This window comes from Choloepus didactylus, chromosome 2 (assembly GCF_015220235.1).
Source record: "Choloepus didactylus isolate mChoDid1 chromosome 2, mChoDid1.pri, whole genome shotgun sequence".
In the NCBI taxonomy this organism is placed as follows: Eukaryota; Metazoa; Chordata; class Mammalia; order Pilosa; family Megalonychidae; genus Choloepus; species Choloepus didactylus.
In genome coordinates this window covers 11,391,273-11,402,079 of record NC_051308.1, presented here as the reverse complement: position 1 = coordinate 11,402,079, position 10,807 = coordinate 11,391,273, and the positions used below count along the sequence as shown (strand labels likewise).

At 37.2% G+C, this 10,807-nt stretch overlaps 1 pseudogene; it reads left to right on the top strand.

Annotated features, from left to right (window-relative positions):
* Window positions 1–358: 358 nt before the first annotated feature.
* Window positions 359–10,058, top strand: LOC119511028 (annotated as a pseudogene).
* Window positions 10,059–10,807: the final 749 nt, after the last annotated feature.

Here is a 10,807-nt window from a genome sequence, read left to right as displayed (position 1 = left end):
ACTTCAAGTAAGTGGGGAGACATAGCTCATTTTTTTAGAACAGTTTGTCCCATGTGTGAATACAGAAATGTCCCCAAAATGCCAGCTAGAGTGTTATGCATCCTGAAGGGAAACCTGAGGGTGTAAATGGAAATCACAAGGAAAAGAAACAATTGCAGCCACAGAATGACCATTGTTATGGGCAGTTAGATATGCTACCAAAGCCCAATTAAAAGCAGAAGCTGAAGTAAGGAGATTAGAAGTGGCTTTAACTCTAGAAAAGGATATCAGGTTAGTATGTTCCAACAAAACTAATTAGCAAAAAAACATACAAACTCAGGAGGGACAATTAGAAGTAACAGCATGTAAAGTTGCATAAATGCATGGAAGGAAGAGGCCGCTGCTGCAGGTCCTAGCGGTTACCCAGACGGAAGGCTGGCATCTGAAGGTGTGGGATCCCTGGGAGAGTGCAGAAGAGGGAGAATGGGAGGGGGAAATTAAAACTGAAGATGGGCCTAAACAAGCAAGGCCATTATTCATTACAAAAATGAACGCAACCAAGGATCCCAAGGACCCTGTAGGTTCATGGCCAGATATCAAAGACAGTATGATATTGGTTAAAGAACAGACAAAAAGATCAATGGAACAGATCTTTTTAACCAGAAATAGACCCACACAAACATAGCCAATTGTTCTTTGACAAAGGAGCAAAGGCTTTTCAATGGAGAAAGGATAATCTTTTCAACAAATGGTGCTGTAACAACCAGACATCCATATACAAAAAAAAAAAAAAGTCGAGACCCAGACCATGTGCTTGTCACAAAAATTAACTCAAAATGGATTATAGACCTAAAAGTAAAGCACAAAACTATAAAACTTCTAGAAGATAACACAGGAGAATATCTAGGTAACCATGAATTTGGGAATGACCAGTTGGTTACAGCCCTAAAACCCAGATCCATGAGAGAAACAATTGATGAGTTGGGCTTCTTTAAAATTAAAAACCTCTGCTCCATGAATGACACTGTTAAGAGAATGAAAAGACAAGCCACAGGCTGGGAGAAAATATTTACAAAACACATATCCTTTTGGAAGAGGGACTTGTATCCAAAATATACAAAGAACTCTTAGGGCTCAATAATAAGAAAACAAACACTCAATTTTTAAAAATGGGAAAAAAAGTGCTGTATAGTCACAAAAAGAGATAGACAAATGGTAAATAAACATATGAAAAGAAGCTCACCATCATATATCATTAAGGAATTGCAAATTAAAACAACAATCAGACCACTATACACCTATTAGAAGGGCTAAAATCCAAAACACAGACAACAACAAATACTGACAAGGATGTGGAACAACAGGAGCTCTCATTTATTGCTGGTGTGAATGCAAAATGATGCAGCCACTTTAAAAGACAATTTGGCAGTTTCTCACAAAGCTAAACATGGGTTTACCATATGATGCAGTTGTACTCCTAGGTATTTCCAAAGCAGCTGGAAACTTATGTCCACATAAACACCTGCATGGGAAGACTTACGGCAGCTTTACTCATAAATGCCAAAAAATTTGAAGCAACCGAGATGCCCTTTCCAGAGGTGAATGAATAAACAAGCCGCGGTGCACCCATAACATGGAATGTTATTCAGCAACAAAAAGAAATGAGCTAGAGCAACAAAAGAAAAAGATACATTAGACTTTATGAAAATTAAAAACTTTTATGCATCGAGGGAGATTATCAAGGAAGTGGAAAAACACCCTATATAATGGGAGGAACTATCTGGAAATCATGTATCTCATGGGGGTTAAAATCCAGAATATAAAAAGAACTCCTAAAATTCAACAACGAAAGGATAAGCAATCTAATTAAAACAGGACAAAGGACTTAAATAGACATTTCTCCAAAGAAAATATATAAACGGCCAATAAGCACATGAAAAGATGCTTGTCATGATTAGCCATTACGGAAATACAAATCAAAACCAAAATGAGACACTACTTCACACCCACAAGGATATCTATTATTTAAAAAAAAAAAAAAAGGAAACCAAGTGTTGGAGAGGATGTGGAGAAACAGGGGCCCTTGCACAATGTTTTCGGGAATGTAAAATGGTGCAGCTGCTGTGGTAAACAGTTTGCCAGTTCCTCAGAAAGTTAAACAGTTACCACGTGACCTGGCAATTCCACTCCTTGAGATATATCCAAAAGTATTGAAAACAGGGACTTCAACAGATACCTGTACTCAACATTCATAGCAGCATTGTTCACAATAACCAACACATAGAAATAACCCAAGTATCCATCAATAGATGACTGGATAAACAAACTGTGGCATATAAACACAATGGAACATTATTCAGCCATAAAAAGGAATGGAGTTCTGATACATGTGAAATCTCAGATGAATCTGGAAGACATCAAGTTGAGTGAAATAAGCCTGGCACAAAAGGACAAATATTGTATGACTCCACTTATGTGAAGTATCTAGAATAAGCAAATTAATAGAAACAGAAAGTGGATTATAGGTTACCAAAGGCTGGGGAAAAGGATGGGGAGTTACTGCTTAATGGGTGCAGTATTTCTGTTTGGGTGATGAAAAAATTTTGGTAATGGGTGGTGGTGATGGTGGCACAATCTCGTGAATGCAATCGATATCAATGAACTGTACACAATAATTGGTTAAAATGGGAAATTTTGTCTCCTATATATGTTACCATAATAAAAAAATTTTGTTTTAATGAAATGAGCTGTCAAGCCAAAATAAATCATGGAGGAATGATAAGTGCATTATTACTAAGTGAAAGAAGTCAGTTTGAAAAGGCTACATACAGTATGATTCCAAGTACATAATACTATGGAAAAGGCAAAAGTATAGAGACAAAAAAAAAATCAACAATTTCCATGGTTAGGGGGTATGGTGAAGAGAAGGGATGAACAGATGGAGTACATCATAAGGTTTTTGAGCTGTGATATGATCTCATATTTGGAAAATCCTGAGAAATAGACAACAAAGCTACTTGAGCCAATAAACAAATTCAGAAAAGTGGCAAGATACAAGATTAATGCACCTAAGTCAGTAATGTTCCTATACACTAGTAATGACCTAACTGAACAGGCCATTAAAAAAAAAATCCATTCACAATAGCCTCTAAAAAAATCAAATACCTAGGAATAAACTTAACCAAGGATGTAAAAGACCTCTACATAAGCCTCCTTGAGGAGCTGGTGGAGAATGCAGGGGTATGGGCCTGCCCAACCTTGATGGTTGCTAACATGCCCAGAGACGTAGGAGATTGGTGGTTTGATGGATTGAGCCCTCTACCACGGAATTTGCCCTTGGGAAGACTGTTGCTGCAAAGGAGAGGCTAGGCCTCCCTATAATCGTGCCTAAGAGCCTCCTCTCGAATGCCTCTTTGTTGCTCAGATGTGGCCCTCTCTCTCTAGCTAAGCCAACTTGAAAGGTGAAATCACTGCCCTCCCCCCTACGTGGGATCAGACACCCAGGGGAGTGAATCTCCCTGGTAACGTGGAATATGACTCCTGGGGAGGAATGCAGACCCGGCATCGTGGGATGGAGAACATCTTCTTAACCAAAAGGGGGATGTGAAAGGAAATGAAATAAGCTTCAGTGGCAGAGAGATTCCAAAAGGAGCCAAGAGGTCACTCTGGTGGGCACTCTTAAACACAACATAGACAACCCTTTTTAGGTTCTAATGAATTGGGGTAGCTGGTGGTGGATACCTGAAACTATCAAACTACAACCCAGAACCCATGAATCTTAAAGACAATGGTAAAAAATGTGGCTTATGAGGGGGGACAGTGGGATTGGGGAGGGGGGGGGCATAAGGATCACACTCCCATTTGCCTGTTTGTGGATGGATGCGTGGAAAGGTGGGGGAAGGAAACAAACAGACAAGGGCACCCAGTGTTCTTTTTTACTTTAGTTGCTCCTTTTCACTTTATTATTCTGGTTATTTTTGTGTGTGTGGTAATGAGGGTGTTGGGGATTGATTTTGGTAATGAATGTACAACTACGTAATGGTACTGTGAACAATCAAATGTACGATTTGTTTTGTATGACTGCGCGGTATGTGAATATATCTCAATAAAATGAATAATTAAAAAAAAAAAAGAAAAAGAAAAAGAAAAAGAAAAAAGACCTCTACATAGAAAATTACAAAATGTTACTAAAAGAAAAAGAAGACGACCTAATTAGGTGGAAAGATATTCCATGCTCATGGATAGGAAGGCTAAACACTGTTAAGATGTCAAATCTACCCAAACTTATCTACAGATGCAATGTAATTCCAATCAAAATTCCAACAACCTACTTTGCTGACTTGGAAAAGCTAGTTATCAATTTTATTTGGAAAGGAAAGGGGGGCCCAAACTGCCAAAAAAATTTCTAAACAAGAAGAACGAAGTGGGAGGACTTACACTTCCAGACTTTAAAGCCTACTATAAAGCCACAGTGGTCAAAACAGCATGGTATTGGCACACAGATAGACATATTGACCAATGGAAATGAATTGAGAATTCAGAAACAGACCTCAGAGATCTATGGTCAACTGATTTTGATAAGGCCCCCAAATCCACTGAACCAGGACAGAAGCATCTCTTCAACAAATGAAGCTTGGAGAACTGGATAGCCATACCTAAAAGAATGAAAGATGTCACCCACCTCACATCCTATACAAACATTAACTCAAAGTGGATCAAAGACCTCAATATAAGAGACAGCACAATAAAACTCTTAGAAGATAACATAGGGGAACACCTTCAAGACCTAGTAATAGGAAATAGCTTCTTAGACCTTATACCCAAAGCACAAGCAACAAAAGAAAAAAACAGATAAATGGGAACTCCTCAAAAATCAAAAGTTTCTGTGCCTCAAAAGACTTTGTCAAAAAGGTCTAGACGGTTGCTGCAAAGGAGAGGCTAGGCCTCCCTATATTTGTGCCTAAGAGTCTCCTCCTGAATGCCTCTTTGTTGCTCAGATGTGGCCCTCTCTCTCTGGCTAAGCCAACTTGAAAGGTGAAATCACTGCCCTCCCCCCTACGTGGGATCAGACACCCAGGGGAGTGAATCTCCCTGGCAACGTAGAATATGACTCCTGGGGAGGAATGTAGACCCGGCATCGTGGGACAGAGAACATCTTCTTGACCAAAAGGGGGATGTGAAAGGAAATGAAATAAGCTTCAGTGGCAGAGAGATTCCAAAACGAGCCGAGAGGTCACTCTGGTGGGCACTCTTACGCACACTTTAGACAACCCTTTTTAGGTTCTAAAGAATTGGGGTAGCTGGTGGTGGATACCTGAAACTATCAAACTACAACCCAGAACCCATGAATCTCGAAGACAGTTGTATAAAAATGTAGCTTATGAGGGGTGACAATGGGATTGGGAAAGCCATAAGGACCACACTCCACTTTGTCTAGTTTATGGATGTATGAGTAGAAAAATAGGGGAAGGAAACAAACAGACAAACGTACCCAGTGTTCTTTTTTACTTCAATTGCTCTTTTTCACTCTAATTATTATTCTTGTTATTTTTGTGTGTGTGCTAATGAAGGTGTCAGGGATTGATTTAGGTGATGAATGTACAACTATGTAATGGTACTGTAAACAATCGAAAGTACGATTTGTTTTGTATGACTGCGTGGTATGTGAATATATCTCAATAAAATGATGATTAAAAAAACAAAAAACAAACAAACAAACAAACAAAAAGTTAGAATGCATTGGGAAAAAAAATAAAAATAAAAAAAAAATAAAGGCAAGCCAAGGGGAGGAAACAACCCAGATATCCATCAACAGAGGAATGGATAAACAAAATGTGGTATATCTATGCAATGGAATTTTATTCAGCCATAAAAAGAAATGTAGTGCAGATACATGCTACAACATGGATGAACCTTGAAGACATCATCTTGAGTGAAATAAGCGAGACACAAAAATACTTAGAATAAGCAAAGTCATAGAGACAGAAAGCAGAATAATGGTTACCAGTGGTGGGGGAAGGAGATGATGGGGAGTTATTGCTTAATGGGTTTGAGTTTCTGTTTTAGATGATGAAAATGTTCTGGAAATAGTGATGAAGATTATGCAATACTGTAAATGTACTTAATGTCTCAAGAATTGTTCACTTAAAAATGGTTAAACTGATTTTTATGTCATGTATATTTTATCACAATAAAACAAAGTTAAAAAAAAAAAATGAACACAAATTTAGACTTACAACATGTCCTCAGGGCTGTATTTGTGGTGAAGTTCCAGAGTTATTACATGTCCTAAGTGTATATTCAAATATATCTAAAAATGAAAAACAAAAGGCTAAAAATTCACTGGCAAAAGATTGAGCTTCTATCAACATGGCAGAAATATTTCAAATAAATGATCTCTTCTCAAAAAAAAAAAAAAGGTCTAGAGGCAGCCATGAAGGTAATTAAACAAGAGTAAGGATTACCAACAGACAAGATAGGATTTAACAAAGGATTATGAATACTGAATCTTTACATAAATGTTTATTTTTTATTTTTAGTTGCTAGGATATTAGAATAGCTAGAAGGAAATAACTGAATTGGTGGAACTGTGACCCATAATACTCTTTGAAATTTGCTCTATGGCTACTCCTTAAATTGTACTTGGAAAGTTATCACTTTTCTGTATATATGTTATATTTCACAACAAGGAAACAACTGAAATTGTGAAACTGTAACCCATAACATTCTTTGAAATTTGCTAACTACTTGCTAAATTGTACTTTGAAAGTTATCACTTTTCTGTATAGATGATATATTTCACAATAAAAATTTAAAAAAAAAATGGAGAGATTAAGACATTTCGATAAACAAAAGCTGAGGGAGTTCATCACCACTAATCCAACCTTATAAGAGATGCTAAGGCAAGTTCTGTAGGTCGAAAATAAAGGATAATAGAGAACAGATCAAAGTGGCATGGTAAGAATATCAACAGCGGTGAATATAAATACCAATGCTATTATATTTTTTGTTTGTAATTTCACCTTTTACTTCCTACAAGATGTAAAAAGCAAATGTATAAAATATGCAATGAGAAATCATTGATTTTTGGACTCATGTTTCAACTTGTAATTTGTTTATACATAACTACATAAAGGTGGGAGGGCAGAGGAGTATAAGAATATAGCTTGTATACTACTGAAGTTAAGTTGGTATTAAAGCAAACAAGACTGTTCTCGATTTAGAATATTAAATTTAAGCCCCATGGTTACCACAAAGAATATATGGGACAATATGTAAGCTCATGGAGACAGAGTACAGGATGCCAGGGGGAGGTGAGGATGGGGAATGGTGAGTTAACGTATAATGGGCATACGGTTCTCTCTGGGGAGATGGGAAGGTGGTGAGGGTATCGCAACACAGTGAATGTGATTTATCCTACTGAACTGTATGCTTGGGCATGGTTTAGATGGGAAACTTCATGTTGTATATATGTTCCCACAAAAAAAAATTGGAAGGAAGGATGGAGGATAGAAGGAAGGAAAGAAGGGGGGGGCAGCTAAAGAGACAATGACAATTAAAGGCAATACATGATCCTGAACAGGAGCTAACAGGGGAGGACAGGAGGCTCAAAAAGATATCATTGGGACAAACAAAAATTAGAAAACAGCCTGTAAGGTTCATATCAATGTTAAATTTCTTGAACTTGATAACTGCACTTAAGCTGGACACATAAGTGGATATCATGTATTCTTAAAGAATGTACATAAGTATTAAGTATTGAAGCAGCATGATGTATACAACCTACATTCAAGTATTCAGAAAATGGATTAATGGAAAGATGGATGGATGGATAGATAGAAAGATGGACAGAATGATACAGTAAATGTGGCAAAATGTTAAAATTGGTGGATCTGGATATCTGGGGGGATAAGGGTATGCTGGAGTTCTCTGTATAGGGTTTGTATTATTTTTATAACTGTCCTGTAAGTTTGAAAGCATTTTAAAATAAAAATTTGAAAATTTGAAAAAAAGAGAGACAGAAATGAGAAAAAAATATTAACTGCAATTGGTCAAGACTCATTAAATAGGTACTGTAATATTTTCCTGCTTGTCATCAGTTTAAAAGCAAAAACAGCTTATAAAAACAGCAAAAACTGACATACCAAAAGAGCAAAGCTAAGTAAATCACAAAGCTCCTCCCTCACTTGTCACTCCATTAATACAATCCATTTCTCTATTAATACAATCCTACATTTTGAGCAAAATAAAAAGTTTTTATATATGCTTTAATATTTTGGGACTGAGAAAATGCAGGCTGCGCAATGACCTGAGAACTGGTGGGGAGCTCTGGGAACACAGATAAGGGTTTAATTTTCATCAAGTGAACAGTTTTCCTCTTACCCTCATTTTCAAAGTTTAAGGAGACAACAAGTATTTGTCTTATTTGGGCTACTAAAGTTTTGTATCAACTAACTTCCTTCTTAGTCTACTGACTTTTAAGGTACCTCGAATCTATTGTAGGAAGAAGCTGAGCTCTAAGTAAGTAAAGTTAACATCAAACAATACAAAAATTTTAAAAGACAGCTGGAAAGCATGAAATGAGAAAACAGACCCAGGCATAAGAAAACACGTTCTGGCCTATCCTAGGTACTAGCTGGGAGACACGCTGTGAGGCAGGCACAGATTCTCCGAAAGGTGGTTTTCCCACCTGCAAGCAGAGACTATCTGCTCTACTGTTTATCACCTTTAGCCACAACATGGTCAAGAGCAAAAGTGTTAATTTTGTAAAAATGCTCCAGAGAAAGTAACATACAAACTAAAAGGTGGTGCATTGTCAAACTTAAAATACTAATTTGATTTTCTGTGTTGTCACAAGGTACCACATAAAATCGGCCATCTCATCTATGCTTTTTTTTTTTTTACATTATTATTTGTAACCTGTCATTTTGAAGGCACTTGCCCCTTCAAAACACGGAGTCTTCATACTCCCTCAACCTCCCTGGACTCTGCATTATCGATGGCAGAAGTATGGGTCAAGGCATTCTATTTTAAGAAATGACATTTCAGGGGTATCCCCATGGTATGCAGAAAGAGGCCTGCAGAAGACCTAAAGCCAAGAGAATGGTTTTGGTGCATTTTATTGCTTTCCTTGCAGAACCCTTCTACAAAAGAGAAAAGTCAAAAACCAAAGCCCTGGCCCCACCCCCAACCCAGCAGTAAACTGCCAAGACAGAGACGGCTGCCATGCTGCAGCACATGGAGCGACTGTCGGGTCGCGTGGTGCACGTGCTGGGCTGTAACCCGGGTCCCATGACCCTGCAAGGCACCAATACCTACCTGGTGGGGACCGGCCCCAGAAAAATCCTTATTGACACTGGAGAGCCAGCAATTCCAGAATATATCAGCTGTTTAAAGCAAGCCCTAACCGAAATTAACACAGCAATCCAGGAAATCACAGTGACTTATTGGCACAGGGATCACACCGGAGGCATAGGAGATATTTGTAAAAGCATCAGTAATGGCACTACATATTGCATTAAAAAACTTTCACGTAATCCTCACCAAGAAGAAACTATAGCAGATGGAGAGCAACAGTATGTTTATCTGAAAGATGGAGATGTGCTTGAGACTGAGGGAGCCACTCTAAGAGTTATATACACACCTGGCCACACAGATGATCATATGGCTTTTCTTTTAGAAGAGGAAAATGCTCTCTTTTCTGGGGATTGCATTCTGGGGGAAGGAACAACTGTATTTGAAGACCTCTATGATTATATAAACTCCTTAAAACAGTTATTGAAAATTAAAGCTGATATTATATATCCAGGACACGGCCCAGTAATCCATAATGCTGAAGCTAAAATTCTACATTTCTTACAGAAATATCCGAGAACAGCAAAATTCTTGAATTATTTCATGGGAACTTTGAAAAATCATTTACAGTAATGGAGGCTGTAAAAATTATTTACAAGGATACTCCTGAGCATTTACATAAAGTGGCTAAACATAACCTCTTGCTTCACTTGAGAAAATTAGAAAAAGAAGGAAAAACATTTAGCACCATGGATTCTGAGAAGAAATGGAAAGCTAATCTTTAATTCCAGATTCATGAAAGCTTTGCTTTGGCTATTTTTTAAGAGAATGGCATGTTTTCTTAACTATGGACTATGTATAGAAAATACAGAGTATAATACTGAAAATAACTTTAGATATACTTTAAAATATACTTATGCTAACATATGTAAATTACATTATACATCTACAATACAGATTATTTATCTAATAACATTATCGTAACATTTTACCCAAAATTCAGAATTCAAAGTTTATTAATTTCAATAGATTGTTTACTTTAAAAATAAAATTTACATAATTTAAACTGGAATTATTATAAATTTATCTATTGACAGTAATCAGTAATACTATTTTCTCTAGCAGTTTCAGTTAATAGTACAGATTTCTATGTAATCTTTTTTTTTCCTCTTCCCTTATCTGTACCTGTTGATATCAGCTTTGTTTTCATGTTTTTAATCCATTATATTCATGATTATATATTAGTTCTATAGCTCTGTATCATTTATATGTTCTTGTGATGGTGTCCTACAAATGATTCATGGAACTCAATTCATGGTAATTGAAAACTATTAAATTCACAATAAATAGCAAAAAACAAACAAACAAACAAACAAACAACCAAAGCCCTGCAAGACTGTGGCTGCAAAGGAGAGGCTAGGCCCGCCTATATTTGTGCCTAAGAGCCTCCTCCCGAATGCCTCTTTGTTGCTCAGATGTGGCTCTCTCTCTCTAGCTAAGCCAACTTGACAGGTGAAATCACTGCCCTCCCCAC